Raw genomic sequence first — 14925 nt, forward strand, 5'->3', positions numbered from 1 at the left:
AGGTTTCCCAGCCTTCCTTTATCTTTGTGCAAACCACAGATTGTGAAATGTTTGGCTTCATGAAATGGGAGGCATTGCTTCCATCTAATTTAGCTTGCTCTCCTATATACTCCAGAAGTTCTTGCACAATTTTATTTCTAAAATTCAGTAGACACACTGGTTCATCGGTGCCTGAGCTCTGGAGCTTCTGTGTGTTTTGCAGCAAAGCTCCGAAGAATGCTTCCGCAGGCATCATGCCAGGGCTGCTAAACCAGCACAATCTTTCCACTGCACTGTCTCAAAGCTTTGTTTTGATCTTGCTGCCTATCTAGAAGAAGCGGGTGGAGCAGAGGGAGAGAACTATTCCTTCTCTGGAGGGGAAACAAAGGCACTTCTATCCCAGCATCATCCCAAACACTCGGATGGCATCAGAATGGCCAAGCGCCAAAAGAGAAGTGCTTAAGTAAGCAGAGTGGCCTCCACGCGAAACACAGCCGCATCCAGCTATTCGCTGACCACAAGAACCTTTTTGGCAAAGGCTGCTTCCATCAAACAGGCCACTACAGGGCACTAGCCGCAAGGCAGCAAAAACCCTCCTTGGAATAATTCTTTGCAGATGCCAGGAACCGGAAGTTTCACGAAGGGGGAAAATGAAAGCCATTCACTCTTCCAATGACACAGACCTTTGATACCCGTGTAGTCATTTGGGCAGAGAGCAGCAAGGTCAGGAAGGCACATAAAGATTGGTGATTAGAGAAATACTATATCAGCAAAGTGTGGCGAGCTATTAAAAGAAAATGTAGCTTTTATGATTGTGTGGCTAAAGCTTCCCAGGAGCTATTTGTATTAGATATTGAGTTAAGCATAACTTATTTAGCCCCGGCATTCCAGAAAACATTTTGATGTGAGCTACTGCAGGAAAGTAAACACAAAGTGAAGGAGGAAACAAGACTGATCCCAAACAGATAAAGATTTTGTAATTTAATTTTCTGAAGCCATGCATTTTTAAGAGTATTGAGACAAAGGAATTCTTGAAAGATACTTTAAACTCAGGGGTAAAAAAAGCCCTCCTGTCCTGTTAAGTTGGATGCTTGGAAAGGAAATAGAGATAAACATGTTTGCATCATTCTGTATGCCTGTCCATGTGCACAGAAGTCCCTATAGGTGTGCAGTTACAATGGAAACAAGACACATGCTTTGATTTTTCAGCATTATGAGACCTATTTAGTTGGATGGTCATAGACTGGGTGTCTCTTAATGGCTTGTAATATGATTGAAGCTGTGACATCTAGACAACAGCAGAGCATCAGTCACATTTGAGCAGATCAGGTGAATTATTTGTGTTGGCCTCCACAATCCTCTGGGAACAGCACTGTGACTACAAATATCCAAAGAAAAGGAGCAACATCTTTTCACATTAGGATCACAGTCTGCACTCAAAGATTTAACCTTAGACCAATACAGTGAAGATGATGATGACGCTCTTGGATTTTAAAGTATTATAACCTGACCTGAATTTTCAGTATGACAAATGTAACTATTATAAATATGTTATTTGTGTTATTCTTAGCCCACTTCTCCATGTGGTGAAAAATTCCTCCAGTTTCATTTCATCTGGGAGGTGGCTGCTAGAGGTTTATGGCATTTTGTAATACTTGAGTTTCTTTACAAATATACAGATGGAACATAGGTGGAGACAAGTGTCTTCTATACTCCAAGAGGTAGCCAAAGTTCTCTGCCCACATGAAATTTCTAAGCACCACCTTGGAGCAGCTGTCCATGGTGGTAACCTATTTTAATGCATTAGTTTTCACCCCTCATGTGTGCAGAAATTTGTACATTTTTAAATGGTCTTTTGCAAACACACACTTCAGAGATCTGAAAATGGGCAGCTTCCTCTGGACACCATCCCTGGGCCTTGGTCCTGAAAGAGTGATAATAGCCCCTTCCCTGATTTGGCAGCTTTCAAAAGGTTAGTTTCTAGCCAAACCAATGGTGCAAGTGCTTTGTTCTCATGAACAAGGGGGGGTTTGTACCCTCCTCATCTCAAGAGTCTCCTTGTCTTCTTGTTTTCTTTTTTTATTTTGTTTTGGGCAACTCCACTGTCCGAAGTATGCTCTCAGTTTTCCACTTATCTCCAAGACCCCTTTAAAAGAAGCTGTCAATGCTGACAACTTAGCTGTTATGTGCCACTCATGGCAATCCTGTGAATGAGGTTCTGTCCTCAGCAACCCTGCTGAGCCCTTGGAAGCTCACGGTTGTGGCTGGCTTCCATTATGGGATCCATCCATCTTACATCTGGTCTTTTGATTCTTCTGCATTTGTCTTTTCCTAGCATGGTTGTCTTCTCCAGTGGGTCTTACCGTCACATGTTGTGCCCCAGTTTCTTCATTTTCACTTCTAGGGAAAGTTCTAGATTAATTTGACCTACAGCCCATCTGTTCATCTTTCCATCAGTCCAGGGTACTCACAAACTCTCCTCTACTATGTTTTAAAGGCATCAATTTTCTTCCTGGAAGCCTTCTTTACCTTCCAGCTTTCACACCCCTGATCCTGACCTTGGCCTCCAATGAAATGCCTTTACACTTGAAGATCTTTTCCATCTTCATTGCTGCCTCCCATATCTCAGCATTCTAATTTCTTGGCTGCAGTCTCCATTTGAACTGATGAGTGAGCCAAGGTATGCAGAATCTTTCGCAATTTCAATTTCTTCTTAGCTGAGAGGAAATTCATGCAATTCTTCTGTAGTTGTGATTTTTTAATTTTCATAGTGTTCAGGTGTAGTTCTGTAGTTGCACATTCTCCTTTCACTTTCATCAGGAGTCATTTCTATTCTTTGTTGCTTTCTGCCAGTAATATGGTATCATCTGCATATCGTCAATTATTGGTATGTCTTCTGCCACTTCTCACTCCTTCCTCTGGTCCTAATCTAGCTTTCTTAGGATATATTTGGTGAGCAGACTGAAGAGACAGGGAAATAAATTGCACCCTTGTCTGGCATAGGAAATCATTCTGTTTCACCGAGGGTATTTTTTTTAGGGGGGTACTTTCCAGGGTTGCTTGACATGGACATATGACCCTTCCTCCCAACTGCAACCCTTCCAGTCTCCTCAGAATGACAGCGGGTCAGGGCAGGAATTCATACTGAATGAGGTTAGCTGTGGTATAGGGGGATACCAGAAAATCTGGTGCAGTCACCTTTCATGAGTAGGACTCTTCACTTGGTGTAAGACGGATACTGGATCCAATCCCAGATATATTTTTTCATCTCTCTGCCCACTAACTGCTGCCCCCAAGAAAGATTGCCTTGTATTTATGAGACATGTCCCCATGTTTATTAGATGAGCATTAAGCTCAGATTTTTAGCCAGAAACATTCACTATTGCTATTTGGAAGGCGCAGATCAGTGCCAGACAAACTGTGTTCTCCACAAATTTGGAACATTTATGAGAGCTGGGAGAAAACAAATGTTTGCCTATCTCTCTTTCCCAGATCCTGTTGTTGGAAACTGTCTGCAGATTGTGGAGTGAGTAAGTGCCTTATTGTACTCTTTACTAGGAATCATAGTTCTTAGTACCAGTCATGGTGAAGGCCCTCTTGGAAATTCAACCACAGTCCTAAAAACAACAACAACAGACCCAGAAACACAGAGGAATTTGACCTGGATTTCAGAGCACCATCTACCTAACCCATCAGAATACAGCTGACGGAGTGCTGACCCAGCCAGGGAAATGTTCTCAAACAAGAGCCAATTTTGTTGGGAGGTCTAATTGCATAATTTACAATGAACAATAAAAGTTTCATCATGAGTAAGGAGTTAATATTAAAGACATTCCCATGTTTGTATGAAATGGTGGTACGCCAATAAATATAATGAAGCGCGAAAATATATAAAGGTGCCATCTTGTGGCTTCCAGGTAATGTCTGTAGAACCTCAGGAATATTCAGTGCCCCAACTTCATGACCCTGTGGCCTTGGAGGTGGGACTTAGTCCCTCCACAACGCTTGCAGCCAGCATGAAGAGAGCCACACTGGTGCCTCACTGAGGTTGTAACTGAGCCTCACAGAGGCAGAAAAAAGGGAGAGGAAGAGGTTTGCTCTGAGCCCCCAGTCCCTTTTGCTTCCCAGATGGCCAAAAATGCTGCCTAGATGAGCTGCAGGGTGTGCAAAGTGCAGGATGGTGCAATTGCCACCACTGCATCTTGCTGTATGCTTTGGAGTCACATAAGTCTCCACGTTTAGAGCCCTGCATGCATGTGAAACATTGGAGGGTGCCCTTGGACGTATTGTTTTGCTGCTGTCAACAGCATTTTCATGACGAGTGGGACAATACAAGAATTTGCGTCCGTGTGCTGTCTGAGCCGCCTAATCCCTCGTGTGTGTGTGCAATCCCATGTTATGTTCATGGCCAGAGAAGAATTTTGGGGAATGCAAGAACGCAATTATGCTTGACTCTTAATGCAGCCACACAATATGACCTAAAGAAATGCATCAGCCAAACCTGGTAATTACAGACTTAGGTGACATGTTTAGTTCTGGTAGCTGCCCCCTCTATCTGTCTGCATGGGTGCATCCATCCCATAATATCTGTGCAGCCAGATATCCAGCTCTTAAACATACCAATTTTGTATAATTTGGACAGGCAAGCAGCCAGAGGGCTCATCACAAGCAGAAGCTTTGCAAGTTTCCTGAAGTGTATGACGTGGAAAAACTATGTTAAAGCGCAAAGGCAGCATTCTGTGGCAAACTGTTGTAAAAGTAAATTGCTGTTTGGGAGCTCCTACAAATCTTGGTCAAGATTTGGAAAGACTAATTACATACAGAAGCATATCATTTCTCTCTCCCTGCCCCCCGCATCTTATACCATTGGTCTTCACATTTTTCTCAAGCAGAAATCCACTGCATGGATAGTGTAACCTTGTGCATGTTTGCTGCACAAATATGCGTGCACACACAAATATTTAGGAAGTGTTATGTGGAATCAGAGCAAAGCCCTTCCTTGCCCAGCATTCTGTTCACACAGTGCTAACCAGCTGCCTCTGAGAAGCCCACAAGTTCAGGAGCACCCACTGCCCATGTTCCTCGGCAAATGCTATATAGAGGCTGGCTGTTCCTTCTGTTGAAGGTAACATTCATGACTCCTCCATGACTTCGTCTACTCTCCTTTTACAAGGCCATCTAGGTTTGTCTAAAGTGGAGGCCGTCACTACATTCTGCAATAGCAAATTCATAATTGCATTCATTATGCAGAGTTCTACTGTTATGAGAGAGCAAGAAAATGTTGTTTTGTCTATTTTTCACACACCATGCATCATTTTATACACCTCTCTCTCCTTTTAGTCATCTTTTTTCTAACCTAAACATTCCCCTAAGTTGAAACCTTTCCTCATAGGAAAGTCATTCTTGAATATTTTTGTTGCTCCTTTTCCAGTTCTACAATACCCTTTTGTCACATGTGGCGACCGAAACCATTCACAGTATTCTTAGTGTGGTCACACCTCAGATTTGTACAGGATGATATGAAACTGGCCGTATTACTTTTGCCTTCTTCTCACTCTGTCCAGTGAACTTTTGCTGTTTTTCACAGCAGCTACACACCACGTTGACATTTTCATTGAGCTGTTGACCACAACCCCAAGAACATTTTTCTTTTCTTGGTCAGACACCACCAACTCAGATCAACATAAACTGGAAATGTTTTTTTTTTCTTTTCTTTTGTGGGCGGAGAGTTGCCAATGCAAGTGTAAAGCACTTTACACTTGCTTATATATTGAACTGTACTTGCCCTTTCAGTGTCCATTCTTCCACTTTGAAGAGAACCTTTGGGGATTTTCCTCAGTTCTTTTAATTTTAACCACGCTAAATAATACAGCCTCATCAACAAACTTAGACACTTCAGTGCTCACTCCTAATTCCAGGCCATTAAAGAACAAGTAAAAAGCATTGCTCCCAATTCAGTCCCCTGTCGGACCCTAATGCTTACACACATCCATAAAGAAGATCAACTACCTCGACTTTCCATTTCTTTAACCGGTTCCTGTTCCAGAAGAAGAGCTGCCCTCTCATTCCACCACTACCCACTTTGCTCAGGGGTCCTTTGTAAAAACTTTGTCAGAAGCTCTTTGGAAGCCTAAGTAAACACTGGCTACATTGTTCCTGAATGTGTGAGGGCTTTGGATATATGTTCAGTTGAATGTATTTTCCGACTTCACAACTGCAAGCTAACTGCCTAATGTTCTCCAAGAGCTATTGGGATTACTGGGGGCACACATCACTGTGCCTTTTTAGCCTTTCTTTGCAGCAAGCCATAATAGAACTCCTATGATTAATATGTTTTCTTTAATCTGACGATAACCTTAGGAAAAAAGAATGTTCCTAAGGCGTATTGCTGATCCCGAGCATTTTTCTTCCAGCCTTTGGCAACGTGCACATGCCTTGCTTGTGGCTGGAACAGACCAGTAACATGGGATGATTCAGGGTCATCACTTTGCTGTTGTTGCATAAATGCACAGAGGCATGCAGACTTGCTCTTTCAGTTTGCTGCAGTTATACAAAGCAAATTAATTGATGGAGCACTCCATTAATGCCTTGGGATGCAAGCCTCCGAAGACTTACCCAGAACTCAAGTGGAGCTTACTTCCGAGGGAGCATATATAGGATTTATGCTGTGTTATCATAATCCTAGATAAGACTACTTCAGAAAAAGTACCATCTGATGCTTACTCCAAGGGATGTGAGAGAATTTTGCTTCGGTTCCTAACATCTGAAACTGCCCCATTTGCAATCCAAAGCATGAATGGACGTGCTAAAATGCAGATATAGTGAAATGCATTCATTTTGTTTGGTTTGATTAGTATAAAGGCAGATGCTAAACCAATTAGAAACTATTGAATTGCTTGATATCCCTATTCCTTTGGACTGTTACTAAAAGACCCTGCACAAGATCCTACATATAGATGAAATTTTGCTACTTTGGAAACAGCCATCTCTAAAGGTCCTTTGGATTCGCATGTGTCCGGTAACCCTTTCTGCCATTGTGTCATTTTGCCTGACTGTGGTAATGGGCATTGTGGCTGTTATATTAAGAATGGAATGGAACTTATTCAACCAAGCCCCTCTCCATTCCTTGGGTCCAAGAGAAATCTGGCAGGCAGGAACCATTGTGGAAAGCCTAATTGCATAGAGTTTATTCCTTGGAGGTCACTTCTAGGATAAATGTTAGTCTAATTAATATGTTCAAGCTTTCCTTTGCTGTTAAGTTACATACTGAAGCATACTTTACCGTTGCTTCTAACATATGCTAAAGTCCATGGAAAAGACTTTCAGTGAAGCAGTGGGTGGTTTGGTGATTTTTTTGTAATAGACACTTATGCATAATGCTTTGTGTTCTTTCCAAATCCAACCTTTTATATTTTGGGTCCTTTTTATCCTGATTTATATCTATTTTGTTTTCATTGCCTTTTTTTGTCTCTCTTCTATTACACCCGGTGCAATTGTTCACATTTAATGTGGTTAGGCTTATTTTCCATTGTCTTTTGAAAGTTCCTTTTTGCTCAGAATCTCATGAAGCTCCCCAGTTTTCCCATGAATGTTTGCTGAATATAATACAGATCATTTTTTGCCATTCCCATTTTCTATACTGCACATAGCATATGGAAGATTGTGATAAATCTCTCTTCCCTTCCTACCACAACACTTTCAAAGTATTGGTAAATAAGAATCACATTTGACTCTGAAAGGCAAGTTTTCTGGAGGACACACTAAGAATCCATGGCAAAACTGTAATGTTTTGTATGTGACCTGCTGTCAAAGAAGACATGGAAGGAAAGGGATGTAAAATGCAGGGCAATATAAATATGGTTTTAAGAAATAGGAATCAATAATAAATCCATCAGAAATGACAGCTGGATCAGATAAAGTTTAGCCTAATAATATTAGAAAAGTATTCATACAGATGTGTACAGTCTGAGCTTTGGACAGACCATGGCCCAGCTGGTTCTGGTGAGAAAACAAGAGAATAAGGTACACCTATGAAAAAAGAGATGCTACAAGAAAAGAAGGAATCAAAAATGAGAGCAAAAGGAATCTCAAATGTCATCAAAAGGAAGATAAGTGGCTCCTCAGAAAGGAAACTAGCATTCGCAAAATTTGTTGGGCAATAGCAAAAGGCTTTTCATAGACACCTGGGAATCCCTTTTTCTCTCCTGTCAGTAGTTCCAACTAGTTCCTAGTCATGCGTTGTTTCATACAATAAGTGACCCATGTGAAAAAGTATTCAGTTTTTGAGTCTATCCAGTTCAGTGCAGCCCAACTAATCAGTGATTTCTGCTGCAGCAATATTGTTGGTGGCTACAAGGGGCAAAACAGTAACCCTTAAATGTGTGTGTGTGTGTGTGTGTGTGTGTGTGTGTGTGTGTGTGTGTGTGTGTGAGAGAGAGAGAGAGAGAGAGAGAGAGAGAGAGAGAGAGAGAGAGAGAGAGAGAGAGAGAGAGAGAGAGAGAGGTGGCAGAAATAACTCAGGGGACAAGTCCCTAATTGTAATTTCAAGGGCAATCATAGAATAGTTCTAACCCAAGGAAACCAGATGTGCTCAAATAAAGAGATGCAATAGAATGTGCAGTGGTGTATAATTGTCCGTTGTTGCATCAAGATGCTTTGCCTTTGAAGATAACATTCTATTTACAATAAACTCTAAAGACCTTTGTAATGTCTCTTCCATTATCTTGCATTTTCCCCCAGCCTGGAAACCAAGTGACGTGTCAAGATCAAGGGAGTCAATCAAAATAGATATTGTCCAGAAATCAATCAGAAAATAAATCACTGTCCCTGTAATGGATGTAGATACCCTTCCCCGCCGCCCCCAAAAGGTATGTCCTGATCTGTTTCCAAGGCTGTGGGGGAGGAGGCATTTCCCTGGCATTCACCTCTGGCGGAACCTCTCATTCATTATACCAAGCAGGTTTCCATGTATCAGCTCTCAAATGGGCTAATCAGAGGCTGAGATAAACCAGCTCTTGGCCACTTCTTGCCCTTTGAACACTCCAGGGCCACCTCCCACCTCAGACTTTTATCTCATTAGAGGGCAAATTAATGAAAATGAATTAATAGCCACTGCAGCAGGCCATTTCAGCTTTCATCTTTCACCCCCTGACAATGATCTCTTCAGCAACAGGGACCTCATTGTGTGTTTGAGTGAAAGAGATCAGTCCACCTCATGTGTGTGTGTACATTCAACTGTTCTGCTTAACGTATCGAGCAGCAGTCGTTCAGCTCGTCTGCTAGGAACTGGGGAGAGCAGAAGGAAAAGGTCATCATTTCATCTCTGTTCCTCCAGTTTGATGTAGTGCTGTTTTCACTTGCAAAATAGGAAAGTGAAAACTGTAATTTATTACAGTACCAGCAATTCAAGATGTTTTGCTTGGATGTGGAACCCAGAATTGGCCACTCGCATTCCAGCTGCTCTTGCTGTTGTTGGCGGCTGCCCTCAGCATCGCCCTGGATTTCATTCTGTAAATTTGCATTTTAAAACAATTTAATGACACTTTGATTTGGTGTGGAAAAGCACATTGATGCATCCCTTTCTCTGCGGTGTTTTGGACTGGGCTGTGTTTTCAAAGAGACCAGTAGGATGCCCAGGAATCCCAAACTGAAATGCTCTTTCACTGAGATCAGTTTAAGTTTTGGTTGTGTGGGCTGTCAGGGGGCGGGGTGGGGGGGTCTGCTGCAAGTCTTTTGGCATGGCATGCCTGAGAAGTGGGGTCACTCCAGTAGCACAGCAGTAGCCTCTCACATTGCCAAGTGAGATGCCTGCATTTTACAGTGGCCCTGGGAGTCCCAGGCGGCAACTGAGTTTGATTGTCTTGGAAAAGGCTGCGACTCTGCTGCTCTTAGAGCAACACCTGCTGGACACTGTGGGATGCTGTGCCTGGACTCACCCACTGGGAGACCACAAAGCACGAAACGAGATGGTTCTTTCCTCCTTTTCTTTCAAATAAGGATGGATGAAACTCTCCACTTTGGCATCGCTCCCTTTCTCAGCTTTTCACTCTTAGTTTCAGATCATCTCAAAAGCTGAGATTTTCCCCTGAGTTTGGTTCATCTTGAACATCAGCATTTTTAAAAGTTCACATGAAAATTCATAACCCCTTTTGAGAATGTTGGCCCTAATTACCTGCATCACTATGCATTTTTCCCTGATATGCATGTTGTTTGCAAACAACTTATGTAATGTAATGTATTTCAATATCATTTCCCCTAAGATATGCAGTTATGTGTGCAGCTTTTGATCAGAGATCTCCATTAGAAATTTCAGAGAAGTGTGAATTTTAGATCAAGTCAAGGCCAACGTATAACCTATTGATTTCAATATGTCTGCTCTAAGAGGGACTGAAACTGGATCCAGCCCTGCGTACAGCTGCATTCAGTTCAGGATGGAATGTGTCGTTGCCTCTTTTTACTGAGACCCCTGCAGCGGTCTACATGCACCAACCCATCACAATGACAACCAGCAATGCTGTAAGGATGCTATAAAAATGTAGTGTATGATTTTAGATTCAAGATTCATCTAAGCATCTGAGCTTCAATATTTTCCAAAAACAAAAATGCATTCCTTGTTCAGACATAGAAGTTATAGCAAATGTTTATGAGCTATGCTTGCTGTAATTTGAGGATCTGGAGGGAGTGTTAGAAAGAAGGGAATGAAGGGAAAACATGACAGAACAGTATAAAATTATGCATGGCATAGAAATTATAAATAAGGAGATGCTTTTGTTCCTCTCTCCAGATACAAGAACCAGGGTTGCCCCATGGAGCTGAATGATGGGGAAAATAGCAGGGATTAAAGAAGCACCTCTTCATGCTGTTAGTCCATGTGATTTGCTAGTATAGCTTGTCTCAGTGACTATCAACTTGGATGGCTTTAAAAGGGGATTAGACGCAATTCAGAGAGGATAAGAATCTCAAGGCAGCTAGTCCTGATGCCTGTATATTACCTCCAGTATCAGAGGAATAATGCCTTTGAATAGCAATTGATGGAGAACAAGAGCTATTCCAGTCATTCCCATCTTGGCTATGCCAGAATGATGGACTATCTGGACCTTTGCTCTGATCCAGCATGGCTCTTAGGCTTTTATATTCTCCCAAGAAACTGGTATCCCCTGAGTGTGCTGAGGCCAACTGACAATTTGTGGTTGACTCATCTTGCAGGCCTGCACCCAGGAGAACAGCTGAAGGGTCAGCAGGTTTATTCCAGCAGAATTGCACAATTGTGAACAGTTCTTAGACATCAGGAATGCAAAGCTTACTAAAAATATAAATTTCTTAGGACAAGCAAAGAAGGGGACTAGATGTCTTAAACATATGACCCTAGGATTATGTTTTGTGTTGTTTATTTGCATGATTCTTTTGATTGAGGTTCATGTTGTTCTGGGCATGTTCTGTTACATTAATTATGAATTTCTTTATTTGTGCATGGAAATTAACTGAAGACTGTTTTTGCGATGGGAATGACACATCAGTAGCATCATCATCACCACCACCATCATCATTTAAAGTTTTGTTTTGTTTCCTTATAAGCCACTGAGGGGGGTTCCTGCAAGCAGTCAATTTCTTTACTTATTTTATCAACTGTGTATTTCCTCAGCATCTCTTCTTTTTCGTTTTGGGGAGAGGTGTACGTTTTCTTCTACATTTTCTGTAAATCATTCTGTAAATAATGAAACCATTTTCTGACTTTGTTGTAAACTGCCCAGAAAGCCTCAGCTACGGGTGGTATTGAAATGAACAGCAGCAGCAGCAACAACAACAGCAATGACCAAAGGGAAACACTGAGTATCCCCTCACCAGTCTCTCAAGCTTGCATGGCATGGCTGCTTTTACTATACAGGGATTCTAGTCCACCAAGTACTTGGGCTGGAGTCCCTGGATGCCATCTAGCCCCACTGAATTCCAGGAAATGAACCTGGCTTAATGGGTTGTATCAAGCTGTAACTAGGACACTAGGGCAGGGGTCGGCAACTTTAACACTCACAGAGCCATTTGGACCCGTTTCCCACACAAAAGAAAACACCGGGAGCCGCAAAACCCTTTTGACATCTGAAATGAAGATAACATTGCATAAATTTTTTTACCTTAATGCTATGTATATCTTCATTATGATTTAGCTGCAGCTCTTGTTCAGTCACTAAAAACTGTTATTTTTAATCTTACATTATAAACTAGTAGGACTCCTTTCATATATTTTGAATAGGAGAACAGCTTCCTGAAGAGTCAAAGTCAGTGCTAAAGGGCTGCATGCATTAAACAGCAAACCCCCTAAGTTCGTCAGCAGTAAAAGTAAATGAATCTACCCACGTATCATTAAACGTTTGGTTTTCTTCAGAAACTTTTCTTTTCTTTTGATTTATCCATGGTTGGCCTACCGGGGCGGGTGGGGGGGGGGGACCTCAGTAAATTAGTGCGGATCCAGATGGGCTGCTGTGCCAGCGATATAGGTGTGTTTAGTGACTGATTAGCAGATAAACAGTCAAGTGCTGTGAATTGTGACAGGTCCCAAGCTCAGCTTTTAACATTCAGATGAAGGAGATTACATTGGGACAAAGAGAATCTTTTCAGCAGCTAACACGTTTTTTGTGTAACATGAGAGCCTCCGGAAGCTTGTTTAGCAGAGGAATGTAGCTATTTACTTAACTAGCTGCTTTACTTAACTAGCTAGCACTGTGTTCCTGAGTGGAGATTCGAGCAGATCAGCGGCTGTGCCGGTGCGTGTTTTGAGCGACGGAGCTGTAGCAGAGGGGTTCAAGAGCCACGTGCAGCTCCGGAGCCGCAGGTTGCCGACCCCTGTACTATGGCATTTGCTTAGTTTTGGATACACTATTTGCAATGTAATCTTGCACATGCAGAGTGCTTATTCCAGTGCCCAGCTGTACCAACTGCTTGTCTGATTCCTGAAATCCACATGCAAACTTTGGGGTTTCAGCTCCTTTTGGTTCCTGTCCTCTGTAGAGTATGGGGACAACTGTCAGAATAACCTCCAATGTGACGTTTACATGGTCAATTTCTTACGTTTTAAGTTGATATATTTCTGATGGGAAACAGTAAGAGCTTGTATTTTAAAGGGACCTCAATGTTGCAAGACAGTATATTTCTAATTACAAGAGGTTGGGACTTTCTCTACACCTTATCTGTGAATACCCAGAATGCAATATATGAAAATACCTGAAGCACCTAGTTGGCTTCCATTGGAAACAGAATGGTTAACCAGTTAGGCCTTTAGTGTGATCCAGAATATTGGAGGATAATGGACCTAGAGGCTTCCTGGAGGCTCTGAGATATTTTCTGGCTAAAAAGAGTGACAGTTTTGCTGAAGCCCTGCTTAATTTCTGGAAAACAGAGATGGATCAATTGACACAATCACTCCTTGGTGGCCTTCACTAGCAGAGGGTCAAACCTGATGGCCTTCTTGGCCCCTTCTGACTCTACTATTCTATGATTCTAATATGCTTTCCATGAGGTAGAACTCCTTGGGTTCCTTGGTTCACTGGGGAGTCTGAAGCAATGAAATGGGTGGGCTGATGGCTGAAGTGATGGTGGAAGCAAATTCAAAGCAAATCCAACTTAATACAGCTTGGAATGTGGATCTATTCTATGGTTGTGACAGCTGCAAAAACTCTTCTCATTGTTGTCCAATGAAGTTGTTCCATATGGTGAAAGGCCAGTTACAATTTGACCCTCAGAAACAAGTGGAGGATTGTTTAGAAACCCACTGGAAACCCACTGCAACTTCTTCAAGAAGCATTTTATGGATAAGCAAGAAGCATTTTCCTCAGATACAACCTGACCCGGATTCCAGTTTGCCCATAGCAGAGATTGCCTTTGGCACACATTATTGGGTACATTTAATGTATTAGGCCTGTCGGATATGGCCCTTGGGGTTAGGCAGGCAGGCAGCCAGCCCCTTTTGTACATGACCTTCACCAATCATGGTTGGGGAAATCCATGCCATCTAGTGTGCCCCTATGGAATTAGGAAGATAGAAATGTTGATGGAAATATTGCCACCTATATTTAAAGCATATAGCATCTCTGCATAGCTTGGATAACTAACAGCCAATGTCAAATATTCTCTTTTGGGACAAGGTGCATAAGAGAGTGGTGGTGACCACACCAGGGATTTCTGGATGAACTGAGCATCCAGCCCCGTTTTTGGCTTGGGTCCAGGACAGAAGTTGCCTTAGCCAACCTGCTTGATGATTTATGCTGGGAGGCAGATGGAGGGAGTATGACACTCCTGGACTTTCAGTGGCATTTTACACCATCTGCCACCGTAATGGGGCAATTGACAATATGTTGCTATTTGAATTCAATTCATAGGGATAGGGACTGGGGCCACTGTGTCAGTCTGACTCTGCTCCTTTTCTGGGAGATGGGGTCAGAAAGCGGTGCTGATGGGTAGGGATCTGGGAGGAATCCACTTTGTCGGAGCGACTCTGGTGGGCTTGGCTCGCCAGACTCTGGCCCACTTTTGCATGGCCATGGATCCAACTTCCTGGTGGGCACCTGCCCACGCAAATGCTCTGCAAACAGTGTCCTTCTTCTGCAGCCTTTGGTTGCACATGCTGAGGAAGAAGGTTGCTGGTCAGGCAAGCAAACTTCTACAAGACTTGGAGACTTCCTCCTGGCTCAGCTTGCTTTCTAAGCAAGGGCTGTGTAAATCTGACCAACCCAAGGAGGATTCATTTTGTGTTGATTTTACTGCATTACTCAATTTATATGCCACAATTTATATGACCAATGACCTCAGAGCCATTTACGATCATAAAGTAAGGCCTTTGCTGTGGAATTGCCCTACCAAGCAAGGCTCTGAAGCTTTATTATTTCATGCAGTTGGTTAAAACATTCAAGAAAGTCATTGAGTGGGGCTGTTGGACTTAATACTAAAGTTACATTC

This window comes from Varanus komodoensis, unplaced genomic scaffold (genome assembly GCF_004798865.1).
Source record: "Varanus komodoensis strain SLA01 unplaced genomic scaffold, ASM479886v1 scaffold2, whole genome shotgun sequence".
Lineage (NCBI taxonomy): Eukaryota > Metazoa > Chordata > Lepidosauria > Squamata > Varanidae > Varanus > Varanus komodoensis.